The sequence below is a fragment of the Myotis yumanensis genome, unplaced genomic scaffold, assembly GCF_028538775.1.
Source record: "Myotis yumanensis isolate MYYU_CA2020_CCGP unplaced genomic scaffold, mMyoYum1.0.hap1 SCAF_7, whole genome shotgun sequence".
Classification (NCBI taxonomy): Eukaryota; Metazoa; Chordata; class Mammalia; order Chiroptera; family Vespertilionidae; genus Myotis; species Myotis yumanensis.
In genome coordinates this window covers 3637823-3657246 of record NW_027223758.1, presented here as the reverse complement: position 1 = coordinate 3657246, position 19424 = coordinate 3637823, and the positions used below count along the sequence as shown (strand labels likewise).

The window sequence follows — 19424 nt, the reverse complement described above, 5'->3', positions numbered from 1 at the left end:
GGGTGCCCAGTGCGCAGACCTTCCCGATGTCGTGGCCTGTGCACACCGCCCGCGGGGCCCTGCGGGTGACGCCCATCGCCACGCGGTGGCCTTTGCAGGGAGAGCTTCCCTCCCAGCCCTCACCCTCCTGTCGCCAGAGGAGACTTGGTGCCCAGCCTCTATGAACACTGGAGGCAACATTACGGCCCATTCTAAGCTCCATGCAGGGGTTTTCCTCCAGTGAAAATAGACCAGTGGTGCCTGTACGGATAATTTTACTACTTATCTGCCAGGATGATGGGGGTCTTGCTAGCTTTTCCCAAAAGAATCATAGCCCCCCGCTCCTGCAGAGCCCTCTCCCTGCAGAGCCCTCTCCCCCCAGGGCCCTCCCCCTGCAGAGCCCTACCCCCCAGAGCCCTCCCCCTGCAGAGCCCTCTCCCCCCAGAGCCCTCCCCCTGCAGATCCCTCACCCCCCAGAGCCCTCCCCCTGCAGAGCCCTCTCCCCCCCAGAGCTCTCCCCCTGCAGGGCCCTCTCCTCCCAGAGCCCTCCCCCTGCAGAGCCCTCTCCCCCCAGAGCCCTCCCCCTGCAGAGCCCTCTCCCCCAAGAGTCCTCCACTTGCAAAGCCCTCTCCCCCCAGAGCCCTCCCCCTGCAGAGCCCTCTCCCCCCAGAGCCCTCCACTTGCAGAGCCCTCTCCCTGCAGAGCCCTCTCCCCCCAGAGCTCTCCCCCTGCAGGGCCCTCTCCTCCCAGAGCCCTCCCCCTGCAGAGCCCTCTCCCTGCAGAGCCCTCTCCCCCCAGAGCCCTCCCCCTTGCAGAGCCCTCTCCCTGCAGAGCCCTCCCCCTGCAGAGCCCTCTCCCCCCAGAGCCCTCCCCATGCAGAGCCCTCTCCCCCCAGAGCTCTCCCCCTGCAGGGCCCTCTCCTCCCAGAGCCCTCCCCCGGCAGAGCCCTCTCCCTGCAGAGCCCTCTCCCCCCAGAGCCCTCCCCCTTGCAGAGCCCTCTCCCTGCAGAGCCCTCTCCCCCCAGAGCCCTCCCCCTGCAGAGCCCTCTCCCTGCAGAGCCCTCTCCCCCCAGAGCCCTCTCCCTGCAGAGCCCTCGACTTGCAGAGCCCTCTCCCTCGAGAGCCCTCCCCCTGCAGAGCCCTCTCCCCCCAGAGCCCTCCCCCTGCAGAGCCCTCTCCCACCAGAGCCCACCCTTTGCAGAGCCCTCTCCCCCCAGAGCCCTCCCCCTGCAGAGCCCTCTCCCCCCAGAGCCCTCCACTTGCAGAGCCCTCTCCCTGCAGAGCCCTCCCCCTGCAGAGCCCTCCCCTGCAGAGCCCTCTCCCTGCAGAGCCCTCTCCCCCCAGACCCCTCCCCCTGCAGAGCCCTCTCCCTGCAGAGCCCTCCCCCTGCAGAGCCCTCCCCTGCAGAGCCCTCTCCCTGCAGAGCCCTCTCCCCCCAGACCCCTCCCCCTGCAGAGCCCTCTCCCTGCAGAGCCCTCTCCCCCCAGAGCCCTCCCCCTGCAGAGCCCTCTCCCCCCAGAGCCCTCCCCCTGCAGAGCCCTCTCCCCCCAGAGCCCTCTCCCCCCAGAACCCTCTCCCCCCAGAGCCCTCTCCCCCCAGAGCCCTCCCCCTGCAGAGCCCTCTCCCCCCAGAGCCCTCCCCCCGCAGAGCCCTCTTCCCCCAGAGCCCTCCCCCTTGCAGAGCCCTCTCCCCCCAGAGCCCTCTCCCCCCAGAGCCCTCTTCCCCCAGAGCCCTCCCCCTGCAGAGCCCTCTCCCCCCAGAGCCCTCCCCCTGCAGAGCCTTCTCCCTGCAGAGCCCTCCCCTGCAGAGCCCTCTCCCTGCAGAGCCCTCTCCCCCCAGACCCCTCCCCCTGCAGAGCCCTCTCCCTGCAGAGCCCTCTCCCCCCAGAGCCCTCCCCCTGCAGAGCCCTCTCCCCCCAGAGCCCTCCCCCTGCAGAGCCCTCTCCTCAGTTCAGTGTTCGCACACCCCCACATCTTCTTGGCTAAGGAGACCTGTGAAGATGCATGGACTGAATGTGTCTCCCCAAATTCATGTTAAATCTTAACCCCCATGGGATGGTGTCAGGAATTGGGGCCTTTGGGGATGATTAGGCTGTGAGGATGGAGCCCCCATGATGGGATTAGTGCCCTCATAACAGAGACCCCCGAGAGCCCCTCACCCCTACACCCTGGGAGGTCACAGCAAGAGGATGCCATGAAGTGGAAGTGGCCCTGCCAGACACCAAATCGAGCCTCCAGAATTGTGAGAATAACTCCACCTGTGTGAACAGCGTAGGCAGACCAAGACAGAGCACAGGGTCCCGAAGGTTCAGCGAGAAGAGCCCCATGCATGTGCATGCACGTGTGCGCACACATGTGTATGTGTTGTGTGTGTGCATGTGTGTTGTGTGTACATGTGTGTGCATGTGTGTGTAAACATAGATACAAACATTTGAATCCTTAAGATCAATTAGCACCTATTACAGCCTTCCTTACATGTCTATTATGTTAATCTATAAAGACATAAAAGCCTTTGTTTCTTAAAAAAAAAAAAACTTCACTTTTTTTGGGGCAAGGAAATTTCTAGGCATGAGGGGAGGTAAGTCCACTGGGGGATCAAGGTGTGCGTGTGTGTGTGTGTGTGTGTGTGTGTCCCTAGCCGGTTTGGCTCAGTGGATAAAGCATCAGCCCATGGACTGAAGGGTCTCAGGTTCAATTCCAATCAAGGGCAGGTACCACAGTTGCAGGGTCAACCCCATCGATGGTTTTCTCTGTCTCTCCTCCTCCCTTCCACTCTCTCTTTAAAAAAAAAATCAATAGAAAATATCCTCGGGCAAGGATTAACAACAAAAAAAGGTGTGTGTGCGTGTGCGTGTGTGTGTGCGTGTGTGTGTAACTCTTATGTTTGTTTTTACCACCATGTCCTCAGGTTTAATCAAGGATTATGCAATGTTTTCTAGGGACACCACAGGCATCTTACTTTATTTCCGGCAGATGTATTCCTATAGGGACCTGTTTGAATAGATAGTAACGTGATGCTGATCTGCCTTCAGACTTGGGGAAAATAAGCCTGAGGCCGCGAGAGCTTGCTGGCGCGGGAGGTGTTAGCCCACGCTTCCTAACAAGCGTATTGACTGAACCAGGACATTTTCTGTCGGCGCTCGAGCCAGCAAGCTCCCGAGTGCCCGGGAGTGATGCGCAGGGCGCAGATTGACGGTATAACAACGCTACTCCGTGGCAAAGACCGCCCTTGCTTTGTGCGACTCCATTTGTACCCACTTATATGCATTTCTGCAGCAATTGATCAGCAAAACCGATTTAGATCCTGCTGTAGAGCTGCTTTCTGCCAGTGAGCAAGCGTTATCTGGCAAGTGCTAGCCGGGGCCTTGGAAATGCCCACGTGGGTACTGGTCAAAGGCTAGCACATTTCCTGAAAGCCTTTAAGCCAATAGAGTCGAGAGGTTTACGAAAGATGGATTTTTTCCGCTTCCGATTAAAATGATCCATGGCAGCAGCCAGCCCAGGTGGAGCCTAGGAAAGGGCTTTGGGGTTGGGAGTGGCTAGTTTGGAATCTAGGAGAAGCCTCTTAACCCATCACCAGACCTGCCGGTCACTAGTTAACCTACTGTCACTACTTAAGCCACAGCCTACTATTTCACCCTTTGGCCACTACTAACCTGGTAACTCGCCGGTGGACTGGGCATTTGCTGGCGTGGCAGTGGGGTGGGACAGCCGCCAGCGGCCCCCGCAGCCTCTGGGTCATCCTCTCACTGCATGCCTCACTGATTGCCTGCCCTGCACCAGTCCCTGCGTGGAAACCGGCGGGCAGCCTGGGCAGCGCTGAAAGACATGGGCTTGTCCGCACACTGGAGGCCTCGGACCTTGTCGGTGAGCAGTGTGTGGGTCCCTGAGTCCCCTGAGTGTGAAAGGGCCGCCCCTCTGCACCCCCAGAGCACCACTGCGGCTCTGGCTCTGCCCTTTCACCTGTGTCCTGAGCAGCACGTGCCATGGGGAGTGTGCAGGCACGTGTTTTTATGGGTTTCCGGCTTTTCCAACTAGAATGCCGTGAGTAACGCATTGTCCCCATCGGTACCCGCACACCAGAGCCGGACCCCTTGTCAGGAGGTGCCCCTGACCGTGGGGAGTCGCAGGTCAGAGCCACCAGGATGGCAGGTGCAGTTTGTGAGAACGCAGTGTGGCCACTCGGAGCTCCACGTCACCGTCCCGGCCGCCAGCATGCGCCTTCCGCAGCCTGCAAGGCGAGCAGGATGCAGCAGGAGGGCCGCGTTGTCCTTGGCTTTGCATTTTCTGGGAGGCGTGGGGCTGTTTGCTCTCCACTGGCTGGCGAGGGCCACAGGTCTCAGTCCTGCATCCTCCCTGGGGGAGTGTCCCCTTCCAGGGCTGACCCTGGAGAAGGGGACTTCTTGCTTAGGCCAAGGGGAAAAGGCAAAGATGGCCCTCCGGGGAGTGAGGAGGCTCCGCATTTACATCGCCGTGGCCTGCCGAATGGAAATGAGATGCTTTCCTGGAAAAAGGGGCCACGGGCCCCCCGAGAGACAAGCTTGAGTGGAGGAAGGCTGAATGGGGCCCTGGGTTAGAAGTAGAAACCCTCAGGGCGGCATCCACACCTGTGCTGGGGTGTCAGGCAGGCACAGACTTTGTGGTCCCCACCCCCCAGACGAGATCAGCAGGCGGCTTCCTCCTTTGCTTGGCGCCACCATCAGAGGTCCCCGGCGGTGCACGTGGTCCGTGGAGATAGCGCTGACAGAGCCAAGTGAAATGTCACCAGCGATGGGACTCCAAGAGCTGGACTGCGGCTTGTGCGTCAGAGACTGACAGCTGAATCTTTCCTCGCATTTGCGGCCTGTGGCCTGATAAGGCTTCCCTCTGCATGGTGTGGGAACACACAGTCGGCGCCACTTGGCTACAGAGAACGAGCACAACAACCTTGCTTGCTGAGGGCAGATGCTACTGCCCTGAAGCCAGGCCTCCAGACCGCCACGTGGGAGCAGGGCAGGCAGAGTCACTAGCACTGGGCACGGCAGGCGCCGGGCTGCCTGCAGGACGGCTGCGCCTGGGGTGCGGCCTCCCTCCTGGGGCTGCCTGGCCTCGAGGGACGCCTTGCCCAGCATGTGCCCAGTCCTCCTGCTGGCCACAGGCCTCTCCAAGCTCCCGTCCTCGCAGCCCAGCTCCCAAGGCCCCAGGTGCTAAGGTTCAGTAACTATTTGTTCAGCCAGTGACTGAGCCCGCTCCACGGGAGGGTTCGGGGCCTTGGGCTGCCACTCCCAACTGAAGTCTCCCCACATCATGTCCCAAGGACACCCCCATGTCCCCTGTGGGATGTGTGTGCATGGTCTTTTCTGTCCTCAGCGCAGCCTGGCCAAGGCCTGATTGTGACCCAACGGGGATCTGGGAAGGCGTAGGCACTCGCACCTCCTCTGGACTCCGCGTTTAACGGATGGGCGGTCATCTGTCCCTCCAAAAGGTCCCGCGTCTAAGGGATGGTCATCTGTCCCTCCGGAAGGTGGCTGTGGCTGTAGGTGCACGCAGTGAGGTGGCAGCAGAGAGGCCTGCCAGGGCTCACACACACACCCATGAAAGACCCCAAACCATGCCAGCCCCAGCATGTGGTGTGGGCGACAGTCAGACACGGCCCGGGGCAGGAGGCATCCCTGCCCAGAGCAAGGCTTCCCCGGCCCGGAGCCCCACGTGGCCACTGAGGACAACGCGGCACCTGTGTGGGGCTCCGAGCTCTTCAGCTCCAGAGATGAGTATTTTCAGAGATCAGACTCCCCGGCACCGCTGCCTGGTGACTGACGTCCCAGCCCGAGAGCAGCCCAGCCGCGCCTCAGGGCACTTGTTTCCCGGAGGTCGCCGGGAGAGACCGGCGAGTGAGGTGGAGCTGACAATGAGCGGGAATGAAGGGCCTAGAGGACGACAGGCAGAAGAGGACCCGGCACAAAGCCTGTGATGGGGACGGGCTCCCCACTTACTGTCCCACCCAAAGCACACACTTCTCCCCGAGAAACCAGCAAGAACATCAAAGCTGAGGGCTCTTGGGGCCCGGCCGGTGGTCACTGAGACCAGAGAGAAAGGAAGGCGGAGGGGTGCTCACGCCCTGAGGTCTTCAACACCCCGCCCCCCACCCAGATACCAGCACGCAGGGCCCGTGGGGATGGAGGAATGAGGCCGGAGCCTGGGTACCGCCGTGTCCACGCCAAACCAGCGTCACGTGCACAGCCCTCCTGACTCAAGAGATTATTCTTTTCCGCTTGGGCACAGGTCACACGGCTCCCTCATCCCTCGGGCCTCAGCGACCGGTGAGGCAGAACGGCGCGGCACCCCCTCTGGACGGCCGCTGAGGCCCGAGCTCGGGAGGTGGCGTCCCCGACTCCGGGTGCCGGCTGCCGGCGGAGGGCCCTTTGCAGGCGCCTGCCCCGGAGTGTCTCCACTTGCCTGTTTGACTCTGACCCTCACAGTAGTGGACGCCGTGCTGGACGCAGGGTCTGCGGTGAGCGGACAGGAGGTCCGTGCTGGGGCTGTGCAGGAACCCCTGCAGTGGAAACCACAGAGGAAATAGCAGGGCAAGATGGCAGAGGTGGCCAGGCAGCACGGGCGGGAGCTGCGGCGGCTCAGCTAAAGCAGGTGGGCAGCCAGCTGTGAGCGTCCCTGGGAAGAACCTCAGCAATAAGATGGAGGCATGGACGCCAGGGGGCGGGCCTGGTGGGTGACACCCTCTGCCCAGTTTGCAGGCCTGCGGTTCTGGGAGGGCGGGGGGGGCGGGCAGAGGGGGCAGACCTACCAGAGGCCACCAGGGGCTCAAAATACCACAAAGACCAAGCCGACGGTCAGCTGGGGGCCTCTCGGAGCAGCTGAGCCTGCCAGCTTTGCGCCTCCATCCCCCTCCTGCCGTGTGAGCTGAGCCCCGGGCTCTGTGGCAGGACCTTGTGATGCGGAGCTTCCTTCCTGAGCGGCCGGGGCTAATGTCTGAGTGAATGGAGGGGCCTGCACGGCACTCCCACTTCCACAGGGAGGAGCCGGGGCAGGGTGGCCGGGACGGGTGAGATGCGGGCTGCATTCGCGGAGTTTGAGCTAATGTGGGAAGACACCATCTGTCCATAGCAACTAGTGGGCAGGCCAAGCAGAGCAAGGCCAGGGCACAGGGTCTAAGCCTCCGAGTCCTGCCCCGCGTCGTGTGTGTGTGTGTGTGTGTGTGTGTGTGTGTGTGTGTTTGAACAGCATTTACTCAGAGCTGCTTTACCTGTATTTTCATTGGGAAATATTAATTGTGACCTTTCAGAACTCCCAGTTCAACTTTCCCAATGAAGTGGAAAGGTGGGCCTAGCAGGAGCCGCGGCGGGCTCGGCAGATGCTCAGTGGCTGTGGTTAATGTCATTACCAGGAGGTGGCCAGGCCGGCAGCCACGCCCCTGAGCTCAGGACACCCCGTCAGGAAGGCTGAAGTCCAGGGACCCCTCCCAGCCGCCCCCCCCACAAGGCCGGGACCCCCAGCTCAGCTTTCAGAAGCAGCAGCGTCAACCAGCTGGGGACCAGGAGTCAGGGGCTGAGGTTAATCTCCACGGGATCAAAACTGTCCTTGGTGCCCCTGGCCATTTGAAGTGTGGCCTGTGTGGCCACCTAGGTGCCCAGGTCCCCACAGTTGCCCGGGGACATGAACTGTACCAAGTCCGCCTCCTTTCCAGCAGAGACACCTGTGGGCGCGAGCCTCCTCACTCCACGGTGCCCGGGTGAGCTTTCGTGTTGCGGGAACTCGCCCAGCTAACCCGGCTCATGGGCTGTGAGAGACCGGTCAGAGGGACACTCGGGGTGTCCCTGCAAGAGTGGACAGCACACGCTCTCAGCACACCCGGCCCGCATGCCTTGCCCGGGGCCTGGCTTCTCCCAGCTCTGGGCCTGGCTCAGGCAGTGTCCAGACAGTATGTGGAGGAGACGGGCAGGAGTCCACAGCTAACCCAGGGCCCTGCTACCATCTCCACCACGACAGCATGGCACTGGACAGCGTGGCACTGGACAGTGTGGCCCGATGCCCAAATTGGGAGCCCAGCACACACCTGGCCCTCTCTCCGGGGCGAGGGGAGCCAAGCTGGCCGCTCCAGGACAGCTGCTGTCCGTGCGTTTCATCAGGGCGGTCAGGACCTCAGCCCACTGCTGATGGCGACTTCCACTATCAGCCAATGACAGAGGACACGGAGCTGGTCCCACGTTTCCCGAGTAACAGGAGCAAAGGGCGGTGCCCGCCGTCTCCTGGGCCCAGAGCGGCTGTGCAGCGCGGGCAGCGGGCCTGCCGTGCCTCCTCCTCGCGCAGGCAGCCGGCCTGGCTCATTGTTCTCACTTGCACAGCACCTTGCACCTCTGTGGGGGTTTTTCAAAATGTTAGAAAATAGACGATCCGTCTGCTTTTGGAGCCGTGTGAGAGTTTTCTCATTAACAGGCCGGGGCAGGACCATCTGTGTGTTTAGTGGAAAGCTTGCCACCAGCAGAGTTTAAAACTTAGAAACGGTGGCTGAGCGGATGCGTCGCCAGTGCTGGGCTGCCTGGGAGGAGCTGGAGACACAGAGCCAAGAAGGCCGTGTTGGGTGGGCCCGCGGCCCCAGGCTGTCCTGGTCAGCTGGCCCTGACTCGGCGGTTTCCTGGTAATGTTAACCAAGCCGGAGAACTTTCAGAAAAAACAGTGGCCAGAAGTCTCTGCTGCCAGCTGACTGTGTGTCCTCAGACAAGTCAGCTCACCCCTCTGAGCCTCAGCACCCGGAGAAGTTGCAGCTGATGGTTCTCAAGGCTCCTGTCCTAGGAAGGGACGCTGAGGCCATGCAGCCTCCATGGGAGATTCCCAGGATGGGCCACAGCACAGAGCTGCAGCCACCCTCACAGCTCCCTCATCTCTCCTGGGGCAGAGCCTCCTGGGGCAGCGCCCTCCTGGGGCAGAGCCCTCCTGGGGGAGCGCCCTGACCAGCGCCCTCCTGGGGCAGTGCCTCCTGGGGCAGCGCCCTCCTGGGGCAGCACCCTGAGCAGTGCCCTCCTGGGGCAGAGCCCTCCTGGGGCAGAGCCTCCTGGGGCAGAGCCTCCTGGGGCAGCGCCCTCCTGGGGCAGCGCCCTGACCAGCGCCCTCCTGGGGCAGAGCCTCCTGGGGCAGCGCCCTGACCAGTGCCCTCCTGGGGCAGAGCCCTCCTGGGGCAGCGCCCTGAGCAGCGCCCTCCTGGGGCAGTGCCTCCTGGGGCAGCACCCTCCTGGGGGAGCGCCCTGAGCAGCGCCCTCCTGGGGCAGTGCCTCCTGGGGCAGCGCCCTGAGCAGTGCCCTCCTGGGGCAGCACCCTGACCAGCGCCCTCCTGGGGCAGCGCCCTGACCAGCGCCCTCCTGGGGCAGCGCCCTGACCAGCACCCTCCTGGGGCAGCGCCCTGACCAGCGCCCTCCTGGGGCAGCGCCCTGACCAGCGCCCTCCTGGGGCAGAGCCCTCCTGGGGGAGCGCCCTGAGCAGCGCCCTCCTGGGGCAGTGCCTCCTGGGGCAGCACCCTCCTGGGGGAGCGCCCTGAGCAGCGCCCTCCTGGGGCAGTGCCTCCTGGGGCAGTGCCCTGAGCAGTGCCCTCCTGGGGCAGTGCCCTGAGCAGTGCCCTCCTGGGGCAGCACCCTGACCAGCGCCCTCCTGGGGGAGCGCCCTGACCAGCGCCCTCCTGGGGCAGCGCCCTGAGCAGCGCCCTCCTGGGGGAGCGCCCTGACCAGCGCCCTCCTGGGGCAGCGCCCTGAGCAGTGCCCTCCTGGGGGAGCGCCCTGACCAGCGCCCTCCTGGGGCAGCGCCCTGAGCAGTGCCCTCCTGGGGGAGCGCCCTGACCAGCGCCCTCCTGGGGCAGCGCCCTGAGCAGTGCCCTCCTGGGGGAGCGCCCTGACCAGCGCCCTCCTGGGGCAGCGCCCTGAGCAGTGCCCTCCTGGGGGAGCGCCCTGACCAGCGCCCTCCTGGGGCAGTGCCTCCTGGGAGCTTCGGGTGTGCTTTTGTCATGAAAGTGATGCAAATCGATGGCCGGGGGCTGCGCAGTACCCTGCTGGGTGGTGGTGAGCAGGGCAGGGCCAGGGTGCAGCAGGGTAGCCAGAGCCTCAGTCACCCACCATGTGTACGTCAGTGATGCAGACACGAGGGGTTGATGCGGTTCACGCCAGCAAGGCTGACCTCCTTCATTCGCTCAGCAAACGCCTGCTGAGCACCGGCTCCAGCTCCGCACTCGGCACTGCTCTCGGGAGACATGGGTCCGGACTGGAAGCCTGCCCTCAGGAGCGTGGACACACTCCTGTGTAGCAGCGCACAGACTCGGTGGCCTAAACAGCATGAACGTATCACCGTAGGATTCTGAGGTCAGACGTCCAAATAAGGGTGAAGTCCAGGTGGGCAGCCTGTACCTCCTGGGGCCCCGAGGCGGGTCCTTGCCTATGCTTCCGTCGTCACGTGTCCCTCTCTGGCTCTGACCTCCTCCCTCCCTCTTACAACGACCTGGTGATGCCCCTGGGCCCCCAAAACCCAGGGTCACCTCCCTGCCGAGGCCCCTCACTTCAGGTCTGCAAAGAGCCTTTCGCATGGGAGTCACCTATCCCCAGGCTCTGGGACCAGGACGAGGACATCTGTGAGAGGCCATTGTTCTCTCCCACGGAGGGGACAGCCCACCACAGACCTGTGGGCGCTGTGGAAAGCAGACACGCGCTCGGCGAGAAAGGCAGCTCTCCCTCGCAGATGTCGTATTTACATGTCACTGCTCCTGAAGGGTGGTTCGGGGTGAGGTGACAGCCCCCCTCAGATCTCACTGGGTCCCCCCGCCCTGCACCAGAGGAACTCGGTGGTGACACCTGTGCAGCAGGCCCTCCGTGGCAGATGCTGGCAGAGCCGTGGTCAAAATCCAACCCACGTTCCCAATGCTGCAAATGGTGTTGCTGAAAGCGACAGGCCACTGTGAGCTTCAGGGGGCTGTGGTCAGAGATTTGTTCCCATTGACCTTTAGAGAGAGTGGAAGGGAGGGGAGAGAGAGAGAGAGGGAAGCATCGATGTGAGAGAGACACATCTATGTGGCCTCCCACAGGCACTGGGGATTGAGCCTGCAACTGAGGTAGTGCCCTTGATCAGAATCGAACCTGGGCCCTTCGCTAGCAGGCCAACGCTCTATCCACTGAGCCAAACCAGCAGAGCCAGAGATTTTTTTTTTAAGTTTTGGCAATTTCTGTTCACCCCTGACACAGCTGAGGCACCCATGGGCTGGCGCCTGATGTGACGGCGTTGCCGCCTGCAGCCGTGGGCAGCGCCTTCCAAGGCCCGGCAGGCACGGGGCCAAGGCTTTTGCTTCTTTTAAAACAAAAGCTGTTTCCCTGGAAGAACCATGACATGCGAAAGCATTAGGGATGTTGCAAAATGGTCTCAGGAAATAACTGGAAATACTTCTCCAAAGCCTCAGCCTCAGTGGGCTTCTCTCCTCTCCCCCTCCTCTCCCCCACTCCCAGCCCAGAGAGATCATTTCTCCGTCTTTATCTGGCTCCTCCTGTAGTTGCCGCTTTAAATCACAAACGCCTTTAGAGATATGGATGCAGAAGGCACAGAGATGCTCTCACCCCACTCACCTGCAAGCCTGACCCTCCCGCACACCCCCCGCCCCATGAGGAGCAGTGGGAACTGGGGAGAGGGGCGTGCTCCTCCCGGCAGTGCCTGTGCTGGGGCCCCGTGTAGGACAAGGCCGGGCTGTGTCTCGCAAACTCCTTTGTTCTTTCCTTCTGAAGAGCTCCGTTCCTGGGAGTGGGTGGTTCACTTGTCATTGTTTTGGTTTTCTTTTAATTAAGGTACATTCTGCTGCCTGGCCGCTCAGATAAAGGGGGTGGGGCCTGTGGGGAGGCACCTTGCTTTTGTGCAGAGGAGAGAGGTGATGAGGCAATGCACTGTGTTACTTGGACAGCTGAGAAGTCAGGGCTGTGTGTCTGGTCGTTGTCAGGGTCAGCGTCCTCCCCCTTTAACTGCTTTTTGTTTCTTGGTAACAGAAGTGGGGGCCGACCCTGGGGCAGTAAGATGCCCTGTAGTCACCCACCAGCTCCCTTCTGCCTCCAGGGAGACGGTGGGCTCATCTTCCCAGCAGCCTCCAAATGCCAGGCACTGCACCCGGTCCCTCTCCGTGTCATCTCATTTCATGTTCAGAGAGGCTGAGCGAGGTGTCCGAGGCCACACAGCACTTCCCACCAGCTCCCGGCCTTAGCTCCTGGAGGCAGCACGCTGCACTCTCCCCCTGTCATAGAGGAGGCCTGGAGGCGGTGCCGCTCCCCCAGCGGGACTCGGTGAGGGAGTGAAGCCTCCTGCGCCCGTGTCTCTCTGCAGCAGCCAGAAGAGTCCAGTCCACAGGCTGCCTTTCCCTGAGCGGTGCCTTTTCTCTCCAGGAAAACCCAGCCCTCCTTGCCGTCTGAGCCTGCGCAGGAGCGGCCCACCGGGGATGGTGACACTCGGGCAGGTGGGCTGGCTGGGTGTCAGGAAGCCCGCGGTCCGAAGCTGGGGCCGGCAGGGACGCCCAGGGCTCTCCCTGCCCAGCCTTCCCAGTTCTCATCGTCTGAATCATCCCCGGTTCATTGACCTTTCTGCAAATTTTAATTTACACTGAGGAGGAAAAATGTCATATAATTTTTATACATTTGGCTGAGCTTTTTCACCGTTAGATTAACAAACAATTCTTTATCGAGATTCCCCGTCAAACTCCTTCAAGGAGTAATTACCTCGGGATAGAGGCAGTCTCCCCACGGCCCGGCCGGCGCTGCGCTCCTCCGGGAGGGAGCGGGGTGAGGTCCAGGCGAGGCCAGGACCCACAGCCTCCAAAGTGACCTGGTTAACTGGCTGCTTTTCCTGCCAGGACAGCCACCACGTGTAGCTCCGATGGGCAGGAACCTGCAGGCTTGTTCCCGCTAGACGCGGCCCAGCGCCCCACATTGAATGGCCTCCGTGAGGGAAATGGGCGGTGGGCTCCGCGCGGCTCAAGGATAGAAGAGTGGGAGCATCACAACCCCCACCTCCAGGGACCTCACAGCCTCACATGAGAGAAAGCCACCGAGTGACACCGTGATGGGGACTTGGCAGGGACACGCGGCCGAGGTGGGCGGGGGCTGACTTTGCAGGCAGGCTTACAGCTGTCCCCCTAGAGCAGTGGTTCTCAACCTCGGCTGCACATTAGAATCACCTGGGAATCTTTTTAAAATCCTGATTTCTGGGCCTCATCCTCCGGAAATTCTGTTTCTTTGTTACTAATGTTGTGGCCCCACCCCATAACAAAGAAACAGAATTTCCAGAGGATGAGGCCCAGAAATCAGGATTTTAAAAAGATTCCCAGGTGATTCTAATGTGCAGCCAAGGTTGAGAACCACTGCTCTAGACAGAGGCAGCACTCGCTTGGCGTGCGTCCTCTAAGTGCCGTTTTATTTCTCGTAGGACAGAAATCGCAGTTGGAATGTGTAGCGATACCTCCAAATGTGGCCGGTCTGTGGAGGAACAGCAGGCACAGGAGCCACTACTGTTAACATGTATTGCTGTGCACACACGGTGGGGTCTGACTTCCTCACTCCTGTGCTTAGGGCCAGATGCCCGCTTGGCTCTGGCCGAAGGCGTGCGAGCAGAGGCGAGCAGAGGCAGATGTGTCCCCACGCCCCCCAAAGGGAGGAGGCGGGACAGCCAAGCGTGAGTCCCATTCCTCAGAGCCCGTGGCCCTGGCCTCGGCCATTGTGAAGCAGCTCGAGGACTGCACGCAGAGCCCTCTGACCCACAGTGGCATGTCATGCGATTTGGGAGCTCTTTGTTACGCCGCTTAACCCACCTGTGTTGACTGATACACCCTGATTTCCCAGCATGCATTTCTTCCGGGGATAATAGAGTGTTCAGGTTATACAGGTGCCCTCACCCTCCGGGACTCCCCAGAACCTGTCATGCTCTAGTGTGCGCAACAGATTGTCAGGGGAGAGAGCAATACGCATACTTGTCACTCAAGTGGCACCGTGTTCCTGCCCCTTCCCCACGCCAGCCCTGGGCTCGTGCCTCTTGGACATTGTTTGGACCGTAATGCTGTGGCCGTGAAGATGTTTCCTCCGTGCTCTCTAGAATCAGGAACAACCAAACCCCGGCCGAGGACGCCGCCTCCTCGGGGTCGGCCCTGGCTGAGGAGGAGGTGCCCCTGAGACCCGGGAAGAGAGGAAGGGTGTTTCCTCCCCAGGTCGGGGTGGAATTCACTCCCCACCACTGAGCACCCCTAGTCCGAACCCCATCAATGTGTCCCCACGTCCCGGGTGACCGCGGGCCCGCCCTGCAAAGGAGCTCAGAGGGGCCACGCTGAGCCTGTTTTTCCTGGAGAACTCTCCCATACTGTCCCGGGGGGGCTCATGCACCCCAGGAGGCCTGGGATGAGGTGGACCCGGATCACTGTCCCCCTCATCGAGGGCTCCTCTTCCTCCTGGGTCTGCCCGGGGCCCAGGGCCACTCAGGCCCCTCCTGTGCTCCCCTGACCCCTTGTGCCCAGGAGTCCCCACAGCCATGTTTTCAATGTGCTGTGTCTGTGCCATCGGTCCCCCTGTACCGGGAGAAGGTACTTTGCTCCAGGCAGCCTGGCCCCGTGGGCCTCGGGTGGACTGTAGGCACCAGAGATTCCCATCCTCGTTTGCAGGCCCCCCGGGGTCTCCCCATCTCTAGGGGGTCCCCAGTATCTCCCAGTGAGCCTGAATGCGCCCGGGAGACCAGAGAGGGGCCAGGCCGTTGGTGTGGCTGAGAGAGGGGAGAAAATGAGTCCTTTTTCTTTGCTTTAGAAAATGGTTGGTGGCTTTCGCAAATGTGTTTGCCGAGGGAACGGCGGTAAAATTCAGGGTGGCGTTTGGACTCAGTCCCAGCAAACTGAGGCCGAGGACTTGCCAGGCCAGGGGGCTGCCAGCTGCCGGGCCTCTGAGCGACGCAGGAGGGGCGCCAGGGCTCTGCACCATCCAGGGCACTGCACGTCTCGGGCCGCCCCTCACACCAGCGTGCGCCCAACCAAAGAGGCAGTGGGTGTGCCCTCGCACGGGCGGGTGCCCTCGCATGGGCGGGTGACCTCGCACAGGTGGGTGCCCTCGCACGGGGGGTGTGCCCTCGTATGGTGGTGTGCCTCGCACGGCGGTGTACCCTCCATGGCTGTGTGCCCTCGCACGGGAGTGTGCCCTCACACAGCCCTGGTGCCTCGGGTCCCTGCAGAGCAGCCTGGGCAGTGGATTCAGTGCCACCAGATTTGTACCCAAAGAGTCCAGACCCCACGTCCTGCCCAGACCCCAGGAAGGCCCCTCGATCAGAACCCAGAGGCTCTGGGATTTGTGAGCTCAGGGAAGTTGGGAGGAGGCCGTAGGGTCCCAGCTTCAGGTGCCCACGCGACCCCTTGAAGATCCAGAGACGTTTGCCCAACGGCAGCCTCGGAATTGGGTTTCTGAATCTCCTGAAACCAAGGCCCTTCCTGGCACAGAGCTGCCCGAGACATGCCCCGCCCCTCGATCTCAAGCAGAAAGAGCAGTGGAGGCCCGTCCTGAGACCACAGTCAGCTTCATCCCAGGAGTAAGAGGGCCTGCCCTCCCGCCCCGCCGTTGGTGGTCGGGCTGCTCTGCCCCAGGTCATCCTTCTGATTTGTACATTTGAGGTCAAGGGCAAAGGGTGGCACGTGTTTTGTTTCTGTGTGTGTGTTTAATCTAAAGAGCAGCGGGGCAGGGGTGCGGACGGGTTGCTGATGCTGCTATTGTGAGGCCTGGAGACAACGTCCTTAGCGCCTCTCTGGGTGTGGCCCTCGATCTCACCTGAACCCCAGTCCCCACGGCTTCAGGTGCAGCCCATCATGTGCAGACCCAGCTTCGGGGCCCCCTGCCCTCCTGAACCTCACCAGGCCTCACATGCCGCATCCTCCCTTCAGGAAGAGGTCAGTGACGGTTTGAGCCCATAGGAGAGCATACAGGGAGCCAACAGGAGGGCATACAGGGAGCCCACAGGAGGGCATACAGAGAGCCCGCAGGAGGGCATACAGGGAGCCCACAGGAGGGCATACAGAGAGCCCGCAGGAGGGCATACAGGGAGCCCACAGGAGGGCATACAGGGAGCCCACAGGAGGGCATCGCAGAGAGCCCACAGGAGAGCATACAGGGAGCCCACAGGAGGGCATACAGAGAGCCCACAGGAGGGCATACAGGGAGCCCACAGGAGGGCATACAGGGAGCCCACAGGAGGGCATCGCAGAGAGCCCACAGGAGGGCATCGCAGAGAGCCCACAGGAGGGCATACACAGAGCCCACAGGAGGGCATCGCAGAGAGCCCGCAGGAGGGCATACAGGGAGCCAACAGGAGGGCATACGGAGAGCCCACAGGAGGGCGTACAGGGAGCCCACAGGAGGGCATACAGAGAGCCCACAGGAGGGCATACAGGGAGCCCACAGGAGGGCATACAGGGAGCCCACAGGAGGGCGTACAGGGAGCCCACAGGAGGGCATCACAGAGAGCCCACAGGAGAGCGTACAGAGAGCCCACAGGAGGGCATACAGAGAGCCCACAGGAGGGCATACAGAGAGCCCACAGGAGGGCATACACAGAGCCCACAGGAGAGCGTACAGAGAGCCCGCAGGAGGGCATACAGAGAGCCCACAGGAGAGCATACAGAGAGCCCGCAGGAGGGCATACAGAGAGCCCACAGGAGAGCATACAGAGAGCCCGCAGGAGGGCATACAGAGAGCCCACAGGAGGGCATCGCAGAGAGCCCGCAGGAGGGCATACAGGGAGCCCACAGGAGGGCATACAGAGAGCCCACAGGAGAGCATACAGAGAGCCCGCAGGAGGGCATACAGAGAGCCCACAGGAGAGCATACAGAGAGCCACAGGAGGGCATACAGGGAGCCCGCAGGAGGGCATACAGAGAGCCCACAGGAGAGCATACAGAGAGCCCGCAGGAGGGCATACAGAGAGCCCACAGGAGAGCATACAGAGAGCCCGCAGGAGGGCATACAGAGAGCCCACAGGAGAGCATACAGAGAGCCCACAGGAGGGCATACAGGGAGCCCACAGGAGGGCATACAGGGAGCCCACAGGAGGGCATACAGGGAGCCCACAGGAGGGCATACAGAGAGCCCACAGGAGGGCATACAGAGAGCCCACAGGAGGGCATACAGAGAGCCCACAGGAGGGCATCGCAGAGAGCCCGCAGGAGGGCATACAGGGAGCCCACAGGAGGGCATACAGAGAGCCCACAGGAGGGCATACAGGGAGCCCACAGGAGGGCATACAGAGAGCCCACAGGAGGGCATACAGAGAGCCCACAGGAGGGCATACAGGGAGCCCACAGGAGGGCATACAGAGAGCCCACAGGAGGGCATCGCAGAGAGCCCACAGGAGGGCATACAGAGAGCCACAGGAGGGCATCGCAGAGAGCCCACAGGAGAGCATACAGAGAGCCACAGGAGGGCATACTTGGAGCCCACAGGAGGGCATACTGGGAGCCCACCGCCCTTTGATAAAACTCAGTCCAATCACACACCAGGCCTGGAGGCCGTCGAGGCCGCCCTTCCTCTCCGGGGCTCCCGTCTTCAGAGAGGAGGGTGGAGGGGCTGGGGAGATGGCCTCTGGGAACAGTCAAAAGAGCCCTCTCTCTCCCTAGGCCTTAGTTGTGAGCGATTTCACCAGCTCAGTCCCAAAGCACAGCCGCTATTGAGAGGAGGCTGGGGTCCTGAAAAGAGCGGTCTTGTGTTGCAGAGGATCCTCCCCGGGTCCCTCCCCTGAGCCCCGCTGTCTCTTCCTTGCCACCTCACATGTACCGTGTTCACGGGTGTGCTATGAGCCCCAGGAGGAGGGAGTGGGAGCCGGGCCAGGCCACCAAAGCCCCGGCCCTGCAGAGGGAAGAGATGATGGAGGGAAAGTGGTCCATGGAGGTCGCTGTGGACTCCTGTGCCCTTGTAGCAACGGGCATGGGGGGAACATGCCAGGGAGGGGCGCCCAGGAGAGTGAGGCCAGGAGCTCAGCAGGCACGGGGGGGGTGGGGGGTGAAGGGGGGGCAGGCCTCGCCCCTGTGCTGGGGTCAAGCTGCCCGGTGTGTCCTGCCTGGTGTTCCTACTGAGAGTCGCCCTGGCCCGGTGTCCTCTCAGGGACCCCTGCTCAGTGGACGCCTCCTGAAGGCAGAGACCACGTGTGGGCGCTTGGACACGCCTGGTCTTTAATTCCCAGAGCACTCACTGTGAGCTGGGTGACGGCTGTCGCTGCCACGCTGTGGGGGCGAAGGAGGAGGTCTGGGCATTGATCGGGTGCCACGGTTCCTGACACATGGTAAGGTCCCACAGACTGTCCCCGACTTTTGATGGCTCGACTTGGGATTTTTTGACTTTCAATGGTGCATGGGCTAGTCAGGACTTTATTATAAAATGGTCTGTGTTCAATGGTTTGCCCACCAGCGGGCTGATGAACGTGTTCTGAGCACGGAGAGTCCTGGGAGGCGTGTCAGTAACATGTCGGATCGTGGTCCGGCTCGGGGTGAGGGAGCCCGAGGGAGGAGTGGTTTTGTGTTCCCTGCTGTAAACGAAATGGCACGAGAGGGCTCCGTGTTTTGCTTTAAAATGGGATTTTTAATATTTCTAAGCAGAGTGTTTCCTCTGGTGAATATCCATTTTTAATAGACTATTTTTAGAGAAGTTTTACATTTATGGAAGAATGGAGCGGGAAGTGCCGAGCTGCACACCCCTCTGCCCGCAGTCACACGCTGCGCTCCTGCCTGTGCTGCTACAGCTGAGGAGCCAGTGTGGGTTCATTGTTGTAACTGGAGCCCACGGTGTGCACTGGGGTCACTCGGTGTGGAACGTTCTGTGGGTTTGGACAAATGTGTAATGACATGTGTCCACCATGACACTGTCACACTGGGTAGTTTCACGGCCCTAAAGTCATCTGTGCTCCTCCTGCCCATCCCTCCTCCCCAGGAACCCCTGGCCACCACTGGTCTCCCCAGTGTCTCAGAGTTGGATCACAGTAGCCTTTTGGGATTGGCTTCTGTCACTTAGTAACACGCATTAAGGTTCCTCCTTGTCTCTTCATGGCTCGACAGCTCATTGGACATTCAGTTTCAAAGCAAAGGGAAACGGAATTTGTGCATTTATCCAACTGGAATTTCTTAAGCACCTACTGGGTGCCAGACAACCCCAGTGGTAGGTTCTGGGGACCTCACTGAGGAGGGCGGGCCCAGCGTGCGGGACCCCACGCTTACAGCCTGGCAGAGGTTTGGAGCCGTGGTGAAGCAAGCACCTTGGGGGCCTTGGGGGCACAAAGGAAGCCCCCAGCAACCTGGGGGGGGGGGGGAGTGTCCACATGCACAAAGTGGATGTGAGCGAGGCGGGGTGTGACGGGTGAGCAGGCCTGGGGTGGCTGAGCCATGTGAAGCGGGGAGGTCAGCGGGCAGCCCGGGGGCCCTCCCTGGCCGCACGTTTTGGAACAG

General features: G+C 61.7%; 1 protein-coding gene across 1 annotated transcript in view; it reads left to right on the top strand.

The window, feature by feature from the left end:
- The window catches only part of CDH4 (cadherin 4), a 332155-nt gene that overhangs the window by 198083 nt on the left and 114648 nt on the right, over positions 1–19424 (top strand). The window lies entirely within an intron of this gene.